We start from the raw sequence: 15,776 nt of genomic DNA, 5'->3' as shown, positions 1-15,776 counted from the left end.
CAAATCCTCCAAAAGACGGATGTTGCAGGGAGAATGGTTCAATGGGCAATAGAGCTCTCCGAGTTCGACTTGAAGTATGAAACTCGGACAACAATCAAAGCCCAATGCCTCACCGACTTCATAGCAGAATATGCAGGAGATCAAGAGGAAAAGCCAACTACATGGGAACTTTATGTAGATGGATCCTCAAACAAGATAAGAAGCGGTGCAGGCATAATACTGGCCGACGAAAGAGGAACTCAAATAGAGGTATCCTTCAAATTTGAATTCCCAGCTTCAAATAATCAGGCAGAATATGAAACCCTGATTGCAGGATTGAAGCTGGCCGAAGAAGTCGGTGCAACAAAAGTGATGATATACAGTGACTCTCAGGTGGTGACCTCCCAGATAAATGGAGAGTATCAGGCCAAAGACCCAAACATGAAGAGATACTTGGAAAAAACTCTGGAGTATCTAGGGCACTTTGCGGAGACCGAGGTTAGGCATATAACTCGAGATCTCAATAGTAGAGCAGATGCCCTCTCCAAGTTAGCAAGTACAAAACCAGGAGGGAATAACAGAAGCCTGATCCAGGAAACTCTCCAAGAACCCTCTGTGGTAAAAGCATAGGACAAACGAGATGTCCTTGAGGTAACCGGGTTAAACTTCGGATGGATGAACCGCTTGGTCGAATACCTAAAATTTGACATCCTCCCCAAAGAGGAAAAAGAGCCCAAGAAAATCCGGAGGGAAGCACAATACTACACTTTGGTGAAAAATACCCTCTATAAAAGAGGAATATCAACACCATTGCTAAAGTGCATACCGACCTTAAGGACAACTGAAGTACTAGAAGAGGTTCATAATGGGATCTGTGGAAACCACCTCGGAGCCAGGTCGCTGGCAAGAAAAGTAATCCGAGCTGGTGTCTACTGGCCGACTGATGAGAGAACTTTTGCGTGGTCTAGAAATTTGCGGAAGAATCCTCGTTGCAAGTATAGTTTCTAAACCTTCAAAAGTCCTTTCATACAAACGTTTTGGGTGTCACAAGTAACAAACCCCTTTAAAAATTGTTAACCGAGTATTCAAACCTCGGGTCGTCTTCTCAAGGAACTGCAAGGAAGTATGTTCTTATTATTGGCTATAAAGGTTGTAATCGGAGTTTAGAAGGTGAGAAGCAAGTGATTTAAATGACAAGTAAAGTAGAGGGTAATTAAAATAAATAAATATTGTAAAGCAAACTTCTGGCAAGGTAAGAGAAATTGGAAGTCTAACTTAGTTATCTCTCTCAACAATAATGAAAATTGAATCTAAATTCCACTTAGTTAACCTTTACTAAAGTAAAGAAAAGTCAAGGGACTAATTAGTTTGACCTTCGAATCCTATTTATTTCCTAAAAAAAAGTTGGGATTATTGAAGTTCAGTTCAATTAGCAAGATAACGATTATCAATTATGTTGAGTTTGATAACTGTTGAGTTACTGATTTCTTAACCAAGACCAAAAAGGGAAAAAGTAAATTGCTGGAATAGAATATCTTCAGATTGGAAACAATGGTAACACAAATTAAAGAGAAAGCAATCAATAACTGAAATACCTCGAATATCATTAATTCAAATAACAATCTGTAACATGGAATAACTCATAAATTAAATTATAAAAGTAAATAATCAACTCAAGTACTGGAATAAATAAATAAAAGTGAAAAGGGAAGCTTGAAACAAAGAAACATAAAACCTGGATCGAGAGTCACTCTTACAAACTAAGAGAAGTCCTAAATCCTAAGAGAGAGAGGAGAGAACCTCTCTCAAACTAAATCTAAATCATGGAAACTAACAAAAAATGCGAGCTCTCTTTGAATGGATGCATTCTCCCACTTTATAGCCTCTAATCTGTGTTTTCTAGGCCGCAAACTGGATCAAAAACAGCCCAGAAATCGCCCCCAGCGTATTTTGGTACGTTCAGGTCGCGGGCAAGTAACGCGGAGGCGTCTCCCACGCGGACGCGCGGATTGAAGTTCGCAGATGCGACGCATCCGCGTGGATGACGCGTTCGCGTCGCCTAGCATCAAGGCAACTATGGCATATTATATATCAAATCGAAGCCCCGAATGTTAGCTTTCCAACGCAACTGGAACCGCGTCGTTTGGAGCTCTGTAGCTAAAGTTATAACCGTTTGAGTGCAAAGAGGTTAGGCTGGACAGCTTAGCAGTTTCTCAAACTTCTTGTATTCCTTCCACTTTTGCATGCTTCCTTTCCATCCTTTGAGCCATTCCTGCCCTGTAATCTCTGAAAACACTTAACACACATATCAAGGCATCTAATGGTAATAAGAGAGGATTACTAATAAACAAATATAAGATCAAAGAAGCATATTTTCAATCATAGCACAAAACCAGGAAGGAAAATGTAAAACATGCAAATAGTATGAATAAGTGGGTAAAAAGTTGATAAAAACCACTCAATTGAGTACAAGATAAACCATAAAATAGTGGTTTATCAACCTCCCCACACTTAAACAATAGCATGTCCTCATGCTAAGCTCAAGAGAAGCTATAAAAATGAAGAGGAATGGTAGGATGTATGAAATGCAATCCTATCTATATGAATGCAACTACATGCAAAATGTTTCTACCTACTTGGTTTAAAAGTAAACAAGTTCTCCAAGACAAATACAAACCAATTTCTACTAATTCAAATCGTACAATAAAAGGCAAGTAAACTTGTAAGAAGACAGCTCATGAAAGCAGGGAACATAGAATCAAGCATTGAACCCTCACTAGTAGTGTATATCACTCTAATCTCTCAAGTGTATAGGGTTATTCACTCTACTCTTCTCTAGTCATGCTTTCTAAACCTTGTTCTTCATCTAACCAATCAACAATTTTTAATATACCAATGCAAACATCATGAGGTCTTTTTCAAGGTTGTAATGGGGCTAAGGTAAGGGTAAAGGTATATATATGGCTAAGTGAGCTTTATAAATTGAATCTTTAATTAACCTAAGCTCTCACCTAATATACATATACTCTATATACTTTTAAATTCATGCCTAGCTACCCATAATTCTCACTTTTGTATAATTCCCATACTCATGTACCAAATTTTTTTCTTTAATTTTTATCACATGTGCATTGATCTTTTATTAAACTTAATATTGGGGTAATTTTGTCCATTTATTTACTTATTTATTGAATATTTTTGGATTTTCTCTTTTTTTCTCTTTTTTTTTTTGTAGAGAAACAAACATAACTTATCAATGCACATGGATTTTCTATTATTTTTCTATTTTGGTTTTTCATGAGTAGGTTCCCAAATTCTTGATATTCAAATAAATTAGAAACATTATACTTTTCCTTTATTAACCCATGTTCCCACAATTTCCCCACACTTAATTAACACACTATCTTAAGCTAACCAAAGATTCAATTGGGATAATTAATTTTTTTTCCGCTTAAGGCTAGTGATGTGGTAAGATATAGAACAAATGGGGATTTCAAGGCTCAAAGTGGCTGACAAGGGTGATTTAAAGGGTAGGCTTATTTGGGATAAGTGAGCTAAAATCAAATAATGGCCTCAATCATATGCAAGCGTGTAAATACACTAAATATTGGACATATAGACTAAAACAAAGTAAAAATCACAATTATAGAGAAGTAAACACACAAGAATAAAATATTTATGGTTAAATAATGTAACCATGTAAATAAGCTCAAAATCTCACAGGTTGTGTGTTCTTTGGCTCAAAAACCATGTTCCAAATACAACTTCAAACAAATTTAACAAAACATTTTTTCAATTTAAATTAGTGAAATTTTTCAAAAATAGGGTCTTTAGAAGAATTTTATTACTTTAACCAAGTAGTAACTAGATGCATAAAATCAAACAAATATGCAAATGCAACAACTAATTTAACAAAGAAAATTAAACATTGGTGCAAAAATATGAAGTGACTAACCCATGGAAGTCAGTATCGACCACCCCACACTTAAAGATTGCACCGTCCTCGGTGCATGCTGAGATGTGCAGGCGGATGGGCTGTTCCAACTGATGCTTTTCTTCAAGAATTGTGCTGATGGACTTGTTTGTCTCCCCATGTAAACGTCTTCCGGTTCCCTTCCAGGTGGCCATCCTGAAAGAGAAAAGGGAAGAAGAGTAACCCGGAAATAGAGATAAGAAAATAAAAGAAGTATGGGTGGGTTAATGCCAAATGATAAGGGTCTCATTTACATGGAAGCTTCAACATGTAAGTGAGAAAACAATAGAAGTCATGGCATGCCAGTGGTGCAAGATTTGAAACATAGGGGAGGAGAGTGTGGGTAATGAAAGACAGTATAAGCTCATGTCAATGCAAAAAGGAATACAAATATCATAAAAGATTAGCATTGATTTAAATAATATTATCCGACAGTGTAAACAAGTCACTAAGCACCAAATAATACCAGAAAAGACACAACAGTTGAATATGAACAAGTGACACCAATGCAAAAATAATAATTTTAGAAAAGAAAAGAAAAATATGCACACAATTAAAATGCAATGGATGAAAGTATTTAAATAAAATAAAATAAAAGAGAAGAAGAATGAGAAGGGAAAGAAGGGAAGAAGAAATAAGTAAGAAAGGAGGGAGGAAAAATTAGGATTGGGAGAGAAAAGATAAGATATTTGGCAAATTAGGATAAACTGTGCGGCGCAAGTGACGCGGACGCGTGGGGCACGCGGTCGCGCGACTTGCACTTATACTGATTGACGCGGTCGCGTCGGTCACGCGGTCGCGTGACCCGTTTTATGCTACTGGCGCGAGGACAGCCTCGCTCTCGCACAACTCTCTGTTCAAAAATCATTAATTGCCAAATATTGGGTGATGCGATCGCGTGGGGCACGCGATCGCGTGAGTGGGCACTTAGTAGGATGTGACGCGGCCGCATGGGGCACGCAGTCGCGTGAGATGGACTGCGCGTCCAGTGCCAGTCCAGCACCACTCTAGCACAACTTTCGGCTGTGCACCATTATTACGTCGAAATCCTGGTCACGCGGCCGCGTGGGGCACGCGGTTGCGTGGGAGGCCAGTATTCCCACTCGACGCGGACGCGTCAGCGACGCGGTCGCGTGGGACGATTTGTGCCACGGGCACGCCTCCAGCCACGCTCCAGCATGACTCTCTGTTCGTTTTTATTTTCTCCCCTCTCCTTGCGACGTGGACGCGTCGCTGATGCAGTCGCATCGTGTGGCGCTTTTTTTTTTTTATAAATGCAGAATGCAGTATACAGAATGCAATGCTTAATGTGAATGCTATGCATGATTCCAGGTTCAATAAATTGAAACAAAATTCAAAAACAAACAAAACTAAATAAAATTAAAATTGCAAAAGGAACGATCATACCATGGTGGTTTGTCTCCCACCTAGCACTTTTAGTTAAAGTCCTTAAGTTGGACATTGGAAGAGCTTCCTGCTATGGTGGCTTGTGTTTAAATTCATCCAAAAATCTCCACCAATGTTTGGAATGCTAGCAGCCTCCGGGGTCCCAAACTAGGCATGTGAAGCTTCTGATCAGCTTCAAGCAGATTTTCAGGCTCCCGGAATGATGAATGTCAGAACAGAATCCATGATCCCAAGCTTTGTTTTTAAATCTGCCTCTGTCTTGATCTACATATTTCCATCCGGGTGGTTTAAAAAGTAGAATCTCACCATGGTGACCAAACGTTCTCTGTGATCCATGCAATTGAGCATGATACCAATCCGTGTACTTCGAGGTGAAGCGTGGAACCTTATTGAACCTTGTGCACCAACTCTGAGTACGAGCCATTTCCCTCTTACTCTTAAAGCCGCAAAGAGCTCTAAGCTGGCCATCTGTTTCAAGCAAACCATATTCAAGTGAATAAGTAAGGTTATAGGTTAAGGATTGTACCCACTTGAAGCTTGTATTGGGTGGCAATGGCCTTGGGGTAGGTGTTTCTGGTGGTTCTGTAAGTTCTTCTCCCTTGGGTTCTTCTGTGAATTTCTCCATTTCCTTCCAAGAGTCTTCAAATGTAGTATCACCCTGGTCAAAGTCTTCTATGTTTTCCTCATCACTCGAGTCATAGATTGGAGGTTGAGAGAAATTTACCTCTGCATCATCTTCGTATTCATCTGGGGAAGATTCTTCGACCTCAGAGAATTCACTTGCGGATGCCAGTTCATTACTAAGAGAATTTGACTTGTGACTATCACCATCAAGGGAATTTGTATCTTGGGTTATTCCGTCTGATTCTTCATAAACAACTTGCCTTGGAGATTGTACAATATCCTCCTTAGCATCAACTGTAGCGTCCTTGACGGAGTTCTCCTCAGTTCTGAATTTCCATGGAGGTTCAGCATCTCCTAGATCTTCAACCAACTCATCTTCTTGAACAATAACAGCTTCTTCTACCTATTCTAGTACGAATTCATTCTCTGTCTTGTCCACTGGAGTTTCTGGTATCTCCTTCATGCTACGCTCTTCGTTAGACTGTTCACATGGGGCTGTGGCTGATCCTTGTGTATTTGAGTGCCTAGAAACCCATTGAATTATTGTTTGCTCCAGTTGTCGAATGGTTGTTTGAAGTTTATTTACTGTTTCCTTTAGGCGAACCTCTGTTTCTCGGGTTGCCGGACTTGGGCATGATACATAGGAAAGTGGCGGTGATTGGGAGTGATTGGATTGGTACTGGGGTAAGGAAGGATCATATGGTAGCGAATGGTGAAGAGAAGCTTGTGAGTGTGGTGGTTCGAGGTTATGTTGAAAGGATGGTTTATATGCACGGGGTGGGGCTTGTCGGTAGTTACAAGGTTGTCCACCATATCTTTCAGCTGGGTATGCACAGTGGAATGGTCTTTGTCTAGGATATCTCGGAGGGTGTTCCTGCCTAAAGGGTTGATTAGATCCTCTTGGCTCCATCCATCCTTGATTGGTCTGACCTTGATGCATATTCCTGCTCTCGGAGGGTGTTGCTGCCAGAAGGGTTGATTAGATCCTCTTGGTTCCATCCATCCTTGATTGGTTTGACCTTGATGCATATGTAACTTGTAACTTCTATTTCCTTCAACAAAGTTAGAACCAAACTCAAAGCGAGAGGGGTGAGAGTTCATGGAAGCAAATAAAGATAAAAAGAAAAAAACAAAAATAAAAAAACAAGCAAAAGAAAAATATTTACAATAACCAATAATAAGGCACACGTTAGCAGTTCCCCGGCAACGGCGCCATTTTGATGAGAGAACTTTTGCGTGGTCTAGAAATTTATAGATAAATCCTCGTTGCAAGTATAGTTTCTAAACCTTCAAAAGTCCTTTCATACAAACGTGTTGGGTGTCACAAGTAACAAACCCCTTTAAAAATTGTTAACCGAGTATTCAAACCTCGGGTCGTCTTCTCAAGGAACTGCAAGAAAGTATGTTCTTATTATTGGGTATAAAGGTTGTAATAGGGGTTTAGAAGGTGAGAAGCAAGTGATTTAAATGACAAGTAAAGTAGAGGGTAATTAAAATAAATAAATTTTGTAAAGCAAACTTCTGGCTAGGTAAGAGAAATTGGAAGTCCAACTTAGTTATCTCTCTCAACAATAATGAAATTTAAATCTAAATTCCACTTAGTTAACCTTTACTAAAGTAAAGGAAAGTCAAGGAACTAATTAGTTTGACCTTCGAATCCTATTTATTTCCTAAGAAAAAGTTGGGATTATTGAAGTTCAGTTCAATTAGCAAGAGAACGATTATCAATTATGTTGAGTTTGATAACTGTTAAGTTACTGATTTCTTAACCAAGACCAAAAAGGGAAAAAGTAAATTGCTGGAATAGAATATCTTCAGATTGGAAACAATGGTAACACAAATTAAAGAGAAAGCAATCAATAACTGAAATACCTCGAATATCATTAATTCAAATAACAATCTGTAACATGGAATAATTCATAAATTAAATTATAAAAGTAAATATTCAACTCAAGTACTGGAATAAATAAATAAAAGTGAAAAGGGAAGCTTGAAACAAAGAAACATAAAACCTGGATCAAGAGTCACTCTTACAAACTAAGAGAAGTCCTAAATCCTAAGAGAGAGAGGAGAGAACCTCTCTCAAACTAAATCTAAATCATGAAAAGTAACAAAAAATGCGAGCTCTCTTTGAATGGATGCATTCCCCCACTTTATAGCCTCTAATATTTTTTTTCTAGGCCGCAAACTGGGTCAAAAACAGCCCAAAAATCGCCCCCATCGTATTTTGGTACGTTCACGTCGCGGGTAAGTGACGCGGAGGCGTCGCCCACGCGGCCGTGCGGATTGAAGTTCGCAAATGCGACGTGTCTGCGTGGATCACGTGTTCGCATCGCCTAGCATCAGGGCAACTATGGCATATTATATATCAAATCGAAGCTCGAGATGTTAGCTTTCCAACGCAGCTAGAACCGCGTCGTTTGGACCTCTATAGCTAAAGTTATAACCGTTTGAGTGCAAAGAGGTCAGTCTGGACAGCTTAGCAGTTTCTCCAACTTCTTGTATTCCTTCAACTTTTGCATGCTTCCTTTCCATCCTCTGAGCCATTCCTGTCCTGTAATCTCTGAAAACACTTAACACACATATCAAAGCATCTAATGGTAATAAGAGAGGATTAATAATAAACAAATATAAGATCAAAGAAGAATGTTTTCAATCATAGCACAAAACCAGGAAGGAAAATGTAAAACATGCAAATAGTATGAATAAGTGGGTAAAGAGTTGATAAAAATCACTCAATTGAGTACAAGATAAACCATAAAATAGTGGTTTATCACCGACCTTGCAGAAAGATGCCACAGAATTTGTGAAAAGATGCCAACCATGCCAGATGCACGCAAATTTCCACGTGGCTCCCCCCGAGGAGCTAATCAGTATAACTTCTCCGTGGCTCTTTGCAAAATGGGGGATGGACCTGTTAGGACCTTTTCCCCAAACCCCAGGACAAGTCAAATACTTAATTGTGGGAATAGACTACTTCACAAAGTGGATAGAAGTAGAACCATTGGCCACCATCACCACCCAGTGAAGTCAGAGGTTCCTCTACAAAAATATCATCACAAGGTATGGGATACCTCACTCCATTACCACAGATAATGGAACCCAGTTCACCGATTCTACCTTCAGAAACCTAGTAGCCAGTATGAAAATAAAACACCAGTTCACCTCGGTGGAGCATCCAAAAGTAAATGGACAAGCGGAGGCAGCTAACAAAATCATACTGGCGGGGCTAAAGAAAAGACTACAAGATGCAAAAGGAGCCTGGACAGAGGAGCTCCCCCAAGTGTTGTGGGCTTATCGGATGACACCCCAATCTGCCACTTGAGAAACACCCTTCCGACTTGTCTATGGTATAGAAGCTATGATACCAGTGGAAATCAGTGAGCAAAGCCCAAGAGTGATTCTCCATCATGAAACCGGGAACATACAGGGGCACAAAGAGGAGCTTGAATTGCTCCCCGAAGTCCAAGAACAAGCCCATATAAGAGAAGCAGCACTGAAGCAAAGGATGACTACCAGGTACAACAAAAAATTCATTTGAAGAAGTTTCGCCCTAAACGATCTGGTCTTCATCAGAAACGATATAGGAGTCAACAAATCGGGGGAAGGAAAACTCGCTGCCAATTGGAAAGGACCCTACAAAGTTAGCGAGGTCTTAGGAAAAGGTTATTATAAGGTGACCGACTATAACGACACCGAGCTACCAAGGTCATGGCATGCTTGTAACATGAAAAGGTACTATAGCTAAAAGCGAACTCTACTCCCTGATGTACTCTTTTCCCAACTTCACGATTTTTTCCCAAAAATTAAAGGGTTTTTTCTGAAAAGGGGTTTTTAACGAGGCATCATAGTAGAGGCTAAGGGGGGAATAGATCATTAAACCCTTAGTAGCCGTAAAGTACCTTCCCAAATAAATAAAGATCTTTTTTACAATATCTCTTATAAATTCCTTCTTGTTTACTTTTCTACGAAACGCACCGACTTAAGCTCGATAAAACGTGAAAATCTCATGAACCGACCTAGATGGTCGTCAGGATAAAACGACGAAGTACAAGTCGGTGTAAAGAGGTTATAAAAGTTGATCGTGAGAAACTCAGAAACATTCCGACTCATAAGTCGAAATGAAAAACCGAGTAGAAAAGAAAACGCATCGCAAAAATAACCTAATTCAAAAACTCAATAAAACAAAGTTGAGTATAAGGAATAACAAAAAAGGGATCGAAAAAGCCTAGAAAAAGCTTAAAAGTTGTCCTAAAGTCCTTAAAGCGAAAAGGCTCAGAAAGACAGACAAGCCAAAGAAAAAGTTTTCAGAAAAGATCAAGGGGACTTTGAAAAATCAAAATCAGAAAAGCATGCACACAAAAAGGTAGCTGAAATCCTTATACCAAAAACGGTATTTTTGTTAAATAAAACCCTTATCCAAAAAAAGGGCAATTATAAATATTTTTGTTTACGGCCATAAAAGGCCAAGACAAATGTCAACATACCACCACCACGAATATAAAGAGTTTAAAAAGAGGGGACCCACAGGCCGGGCCCCCATATAGCCAACAAATTTTTAAAGAGTATCACCACCAGGACCGAAGGGAGTAGTCGGATCACCGCCAGAGTCAGGAAGAGAAGTCGGAGCGCCATCAGAACCAGGGAGAGAAGTATCCATAGGAGTCGGAGAAGAGGTGCCGTGAGGTCTTGAGGAACTCGGAACATCCTTTGGACGAGGAGGGGACTCAATGATTCTCTGCCCCCGAGTCTTCAAATCTGACTCGGTGATGACCTCGGGAGCTGGGGGATAAACTATGGCACCATCAATAGCGACCTTGTCAGGATCCAAAGGAGAGAGATCCAGGTCGGGAGCAAGGACTCCGATCTGCTCCTTAAAAATCCTCCAGGCCTCCTCGGCCCCCTCAGCAATAGAGTCCTCCAACTCGGCGTAGGCAGTCCGAGAGTTTAACAAATCCCTCCTTACAGCCACAAGGTCCTCAAATAAACTCTGATAACTCTCCTGCGCCTTCTTTCTCAAGCCCTCCTCCATGTTACATTGGGCTTGTAACTTGCTCTCCTTCTCTCGGAGGCCATCCCTCTCCTCCTTCAATTTGGCGACCTCCTTCTTCAACTCCTTCTCATGTTCCTGATATATGAGAAGCCTTCTCTCCAACTCTTCAACCCTAGAGGTTGAACCCAGAGAGCTAAGAGGAGTCTTCTCAAAAATATCGAGGAACTTGGCACACATCCCCGCTGCCTTGATGCTCTCCTCAGCCAGAATAGTGAGGTGGTTCCGAATAGAAACAACATCCATACCTATACGGGTATGGGGGTAGATGAATTTTTGGATAAATGCAGGAGCATCCACCTTAGCCTCGCCTTTAAAAGAAGAGCCAGACTCTAAAGCCTTGCGCTTCTTCTTCTCTGGCTCAGGGGAAGGTCGGGGAGGAGGGGACGGCTGAGAAGAAGCCGAGGAGGAGATAACAATGGGTTGAGAAGGAGTCCCCAAATTTCGGGAAGAAGGGGGAGGAAGAGGAAGAGGCGAGCTAGTTACCCTGGCACCACCGGTTCTGGCGCGAGACCTCGCCTTGGCCTCCTGGACTCTCTGGTAAGACTCATTGGAATTCTTCCTTGCCATTTCTGTAAAAGAAAACAATTAGTAAAACAAGTCGGTAAACTTCAAGTCGGTAGAAACAAGTCGGAAACAAAGTAGATATAAGCTACCTAATTGTGTCTGGACAAAAGACGACGACCCCTGAAGAATTTTTTGGTATCCAGATATGGGGCCCTCCCCCATACTTCTCGGAGGAACCCTACAATGGCTGCCTCCACCTCATCCAGATCCTCTAAACCATATTTCTCACAGGGGGAGGCCTCTAACCAGTACAAGGGAAAGCAAGGAGAAGAATCCTCATCCAAGAAAAAAGGGTGGTGACCCTCTACGGGTTGAACTTTGAAAAAATAATTTTTGAATTCATGGAAAGATTCATCAAAAAGGGTAAAGACCCTCCGACCTTGTATAGCTCGGAAGGACACCCATTGTTGCTTATTATTCTGCCCACTGAAGGGCTTGGTCATGTGGAAAAGAAAGAAAAAAAATCCTCAAAGAAGTCGAAAATTCCAAGGCATGGCTGATAAACTGATAAATTTTTAGAAAACCCCAAGAATTGGGATGAAGCTGGGTAGGTGCAACACGGCAGTGACGTAAAACAGCAACCTCAAAATCAGAGAAAGGGAGAAAAATGCCCAGGCGGGTAATCATACTCTCATACATATAAAAGAAATGAGGGGCTGCCTCTGAAGCCCTCCCAAAGCAAACCCGATCTTCCGGACCCGGGGCAAGCAGTTCATACTTTGGCTCATCCTCATCAGAGGTGCAGAGCCGGTGACGAGTGCGAAGGTCAGTAATAAAATCAGTGTCAACCAGAGATTCCTCTCCTAAGACTGTGACATCGACCCACTGAGCAAGAATTTCTACGGAAGACATTTCTTTTCCTAAAAAGGTGAGTGAAACCTACAAAGGAAAAAGAAAAAAAAATCAAAAACATGGTCTCTAAGGGGAATACAGAATCAGAGCCTACGAATCAACTTCTCTCTATCTAAAGAATAAAAGCATGCAAACAGAAAGCACGTCGTAAAGAAGAGAAGAAAAGACTAACCTTTATCTGGGAGTAAGGTAGAGGAAGATAAAAGCCTTCAAACAAGGGGTGCTCCACGAACGGATGAGAAGAAGAAAATTTGAAAAATCGCAGAAACGAAGCAACGAAAGAGAAGGAAAGTATTTATAAACACGTTAGGGGCATAATGGTAAAAATGGACGCAGTCATTAATGGGTGCACCGTTACCAAGACAATCCCAACGCAAACCTCTAACGGACGCGACATTTGATTAGACGTAACTGTGAAAATCAAAAGTCACGAAAAGTCACGTTGGTTCCAAACCATCACGTCGGTCCTCCAACAAGCCGGCTACGACCCCGAGTAGAATACTCGAACCCAAGTCCTAAAATAAATTGGACTCGAGTAGGGGCACTGTTCATACCCTGGCCCAATGATAAGGCCCAGGTCCAAACGAAAGGCGCAATCCAAAGGATTGAGCCTCGCCTTACACCGACCTTTGCCCTACGAAGTCGGTCCCTACCACGACTTGCTCTAAAGAAGTCGGGATGAAGATTAGCTGGCAGATAAACACCCATTCAAATGAGTAACTGCCCCTAAAATCTCTCTACCCACTTTATGGAGCCATATCTCAACCTCCCTAAGATAAAGGGACGGTTATCCACCATAAATAATGGAACTACACCAACGGTGGTTATAGGTTCACCACTATAAATACACTGACACTTCTCAGGTATCTCAGAAGTCCCAATACTCTCTAGACCTGCTTACCCCCTTGCTGACTTAGGCATCGGAGTGTCTTTGCAGGTACCCTCCTGAAAGAGCAGAAGATTGATGGTTTAGAGGTTATAAAAACTTTCGTTGTGAGTATAGTTAGTAAACCAAGCAATCAACCTTTCTTACAAACGTGTTGGGTGTCACAAGTAACAAACCCCTTAAAAATTGTTAACCGAGTATTCAAACCTCGGGTCGTCTTCTCAAGGGACTGCGAGGAAGTATGTTCTTATTATTGGCTATAAAGGTTGTAATCGGGGTTTAGAAGGTGAGAAGCAAGTAATTTAAATGACGAGTGAATTAAATGGCAAGTAAAAATAAATAATAACTGCAAAACAACTTTTGGCAAGATAAGGGAAATTAGAAGTCCAACTTAGTTATCCTTCTCAACAATAATGAGTGTTGTATCTTAATTCCACTTGGTCAACCTTTACCGGAGCAAAGGAAAGTCAAGGGACTAATTAAATTGACCTTTGAATCCTAATTATTTCCTAAGAAAAGGTTGGGATTATTTAAGTTCAACTCAATTAGCAAGGTAACGATTATCAATTATGTTGAGTTTAATGACTGTTGAGTTTCTGAATTCTTAACCAAAACCAAAAGGGGAAAAAGTAAATTGCTGAAATAATAAAAGTGTCCTTAGATGGGAAGCAACGGCCACTTAAATCAAAGAGAATAATCATAAACTGAAAATACCTCAAATTATCATTAATTCAATTAGAAATCTGTAACATGGAATAATTCGTAAATTATAATAATCAATTCAGATGTTGGAATAAATAAATAAAAGTAAAACTAAAAGAACATGAAACCTAGATCCAGAGTTACTCTTAAAACAAGAAGAAATCCTAAATCCTAAAAGAGAGAGAGAGAAAATCTCCCTCTCAACTAAATCTAAATCATTGAAAGGTGAAAATATGCGAGCTCCCTTTGAATGGAAGCATTCCCACACTTTATAACCTCTGGTCTATGCTGTCTGTACTTGGATCTGGGCCAAAAAGGGCTTCAGAATTTGCTGGGGGCGTATTCTGTAATTTCTGGTGCGTGGCCTCTGTCACGCGTCCGCGTGGGTCACGCGGTCGCGTCAGTCATGCGACCGCGTCATGTGTATTCTGCTTAAGGCGCGCGGTCGCGTCAGTCATGCGGCCACGTCGCTGCTGATTCGTGCTTGGCACGCGATCGCGTCATCCATGCGATCGCGTGGACACCAGTTTCTTTAAAGCTCCGTTTTGCTTCCTCCTTCCATTCTAGTATGTTTCCTTTTTCATCCTTTAAGTCATTCTGCCTTTAGAAAATCTGAAACTACTCAACACACTAATCACGGCATCGAATGGAAATAAAGGTAATTAAAATAATTAATTTTTAAAGCTTAGAAAACTTGTTTTTCATTATATGACATAATAAGGAAGGGAAAGTAAAACTATGCAATTAATGTGAATAAGTAGGTGAAGAGTTGAATAAATCACTCTAATTAAGCACAAAAGAACTCATGAAATATGGGTTTATCAACCTCCCCACACTTAAACACTAGGATGTCCTCATGCTAAATCCAAGGTAAATAATTAATGGTAAAGTGATGTAATGTTATGAAATGTAACCTATGCTAAATGCATCTACCTAATGAGTCATGCAATTCTAATTCATCCACTCATATATAAAGTTTACATGTAGCTAAGTTAATTCACATTCTCAAGGAGTTATGTGTATATATATAGCCAACCCTTAAATAATAAAGCACTTTAGCAAATGAGATGGGAAAGAAAACATTGTACAAACTTGCAAAACAATTAGTAAATTTTAAGCACAGATATGTGTTGATGAGTTATTGAACCCTCACTGGATTTTGTGTTTACTCTCTAGTCACTCAGTGTTTATTGGGTTTATTCACTCTATTTTTCTTTTTATTCTTAATTTCTACAGCTTTGTTTTTCATATAACCAATCAACAATTATAGAATATAGTCATACCAAAAAGTCATGAGGTCTTAATTAAGGTTGTAATGGGGCCAAGGTAAAGGATTTATGTATAGGTTTAAGTGAGCTAATAAGCGAATCCCTAATTAGACTAAGATCTCACCTAACATACACATCTAGTAAAATAAAGTTTCTTTACCTAATTTCCCATAATTTCCCACTTATTGTTACATGCTCATGTTTCACTTTTTATTTTATTTTTTTTATTCCATGTGCATTGTTTTCATTGGGGAATTTCCTTTTTGTATTCCCTTTTATTTAGATGCTGAAAAATAACCTTTTTTTTAATGCACATGATGATTAAATCACTTAGATTTTCTCATGAGCATGCTTCCCAAATTTTATTTTATTCCTTTTTACTTTTTCTACCCTTTTGTTTCTATTACCCTTGTTCCCAAAAGGTCTCCCACATTTAACTCTATTTATAATTTTCTATCTTAAGCTAAC

This window comes from Arachis ipaensis, chromosome B05, assembly GCF_000816755.2.
Source record: "Arachis ipaensis cultivar K30076 chromosome B05, Araip1.1, whole genome shotgun sequence".
Lineage (NCBI taxonomy): Eukaryota > Viridiplantae > Streptophyta > Magnoliopsida > Fabales > Fabaceae > Arachis > Arachis ipaensis.
The sequence above is the reverse complement of the archived record's forward strand: the minus strand, read 5'-3'. Positions refer to the sequence as shown.